The sequence below is a fragment of the Acyrthosiphon pisum genome, chromosome X, assembly GCF_005508785.2.
Source record: "Acyrthosiphon pisum isolate AL4f chromosome X, pea_aphid_22Mar2018_4r6ur, whole genome shotgun sequence".
NCBI classification, from domain to species: domain Eukaryota; kingdom Metazoa; phylum Arthropoda; class Insecta; order Hemiptera; family Aphididae; genus Acyrthosiphon; species Acyrthosiphon pisum.
The window spans coordinates 122,274,399-122,276,749 of NC_042493.1; the positions used below are offsets into that span (position 1 = coordinate 122,274,399).

The 2,351-nt window shown below is 39.9% G+C and overlaps 1 long non-coding RNA gene across 1 annotated transcript in view; it reads left to right on the top strand.

The window, feature by feature from the left end:
• The first annotated feature begins 133 nt into the window (after positions 1 to 133).
• Positions 134 to 2,351, top strand: part of LOC103308354 — a 140,591-nt gene continuing 138,373 nt past the window's right edge. Inside the window, exon 1 of the long non-coding RNA XR_003840256.1 lies at positions 134 to 904. This is a non-coding gene — a long non-coding RNA (uncharacterized LOC103308354). The remainder of the gene's footprint in view (positions 905 to 2,351) is intronic.

The window sequence follows — 2,351 nt, forward strand, 5'->3', positions numbered from 1 at the left end:
GGCGAAATCGTTAGTGCCCGGCATAGCGATGAGGCCCAGTGCGCTCGGGCCCAGTGCGCGGCGGCGAGATCGTTCACCGAGGACCGCACGTGGCACCGCGCGCGGTGCAATAACCTGCTGCAGGACTCTGGCGCGCGCGGATGGCCGACCGGCGCGCCGCCCAACGAGCGCGGCGCGTGCATCAGTGCAACCGCTGCAACGCGACGACCGCGGTTGCAATAATTTCCAGCCGGGCCCGGCGGTCGCGTTATCATCGCGTCGGACCGGCGTCGTTGGTGTATAATATAATATTATAACATCACATTATTACATTTCACGTTCCGCCGTCTCCGCCGCCCGTTCATTCGATAATAAAACAATTTATTGTATTATCGTCGTCGTCGTCGTCGACGGTTATTTTTCATTCCCAGTCGTAGAGATATTTATTTTATTTTATATATTTTGAAAAATAATATTATTGTACACCGGCCGCGCGATATCGTACGACAATACGATAGTACAATAACAACGATATCATAACACGCGTACGACGGTTGTATAATAATATAGCATAACGCTCGCGCGCCGATGGCAGACACATATCGTGTTTTGGATCGCTTCTCGGCGAGACGCCGCCGAATCGTTCTTCCAATCACGATCATATATTACTGCATCGTTACCTGTTGCGTCGTGTTTGTCTTCGTGTCGTCGGTTATCGAGACCATGACGAAAAACAACGCGCACTTGCCGGGTGGCGAAAAAAATTAGCAAAATAAAAAAACAAACATTGGAGACAGTGGCGGTCGCGGCGTCAACGGAAACGGCAGCTGCGGCCCTCGTTCCTCGCAAATACCGCGGTCGGCGTTCTTATACCGCGGTATCAGCTGTCGCCCGACAAGTCCGTTCCGACTATCACACCGACGAGGTACCTATAATAATATACCAATATACATATATATATACCAGCTGCTATTTATAAACTTGCGATGTTCATGCGGCGACGATCGGTGATGGGTTTTCGGATAGTCTCACACAATAATATTATACTCTCACTCGGCTAATATTATACAGTTTAAACGCTTTTCATTGTTGCTGTTATTATTATTATGTTTTATCATACGCGACTTTCGCTTCCTGGTCGCGTTCGGTGACGATGTAACTAACCGGTCTGTGACAATATTGACATATTTTGACATGTTTTATTTTTGACGCATGCAAGTGGAGACGACCGGACGGCTTGAGCTAAGCGAACGGCTTTAAGAGGACGTCACGCCGCATGTGTCGTCTCCGTCTTACGCACGACGCATGCAGGACAAAACGGCGTTTTCTAAGTCCGAGCAGGACTCACTCGATTTTGGTTCTAGCGTAAAAACGCTCATTATAAAATCGAATCGTGACAATATTACTAAAGGCGAGTCGTCGCGTTTCATTTAAAAAAATTTTAATTCTAATGAGTTAAAGGTGTTTTGAAAAAATGTTGAAATTTTCTCTTTTTTCAAACGATAAAACGAACGTTAATATTGGGTATAACAGAAAAAACGCGAAGACTTTCCCTCAGAGATATATTGTCACTATTCAATTTTATAATAGGTATTTTTACCCATCATAAGATAGAATAGAGCCTCGGCGACGAGTAGTCTGCAGAATCGGTGCGTGTTCTCTCGGCGAACAGAGTATAATAAATAAAAATATTAAGATAACACAAGGATATTTACGCACAACCAGTTTTCAAGATTTAGTTTTTTTGGCTTAACTCAGAACTAATAAGCTTAAGTAGTTACTTAAATTTTCATCAAATTTTGATATGTAGTTTTGAAAATATTTTGTCTCTTTTTGAGTTGTTTATAACCATGACAAATTTTCAAATCAATAAATAATTTTTCGCTTAATCAAAAAATTGAAACTTTTCTCTACTTAAGTATATTATTATACAATGACATTTTCCAATGTCACGTTTTCGGAAAATATTAATTCAACCTACTAATAATAGAAACTTTAATAGCAATAATATCATAAAATACACTTAGTAATATAGGTTGAAAGACTATTTTCGCTCAGAATTGTTTTTTATATACAATAAATTTAAAGAATTTTTAAAGAATATAAATTTAAAACATTCATTACAGTGGCACACAAGAATCTTAAGAGGACGTGATACCCGCATGTGTTGTCTCCGTCTTACAAGTGCGTAACGTATAGTAAATTTTACGTTCAGCAGAACACGTGTAGCTTAAGATGTATAAAAAAATTTACAATTTTAAAATACTCATAACTCGCGTTAAAATTAAAATATACTAAAAAGCATATGAGGTTACCCAGATAATAATCTATATCTTTAAATTTTATAAGAGGTAAATTCCCTCTAATTTTTA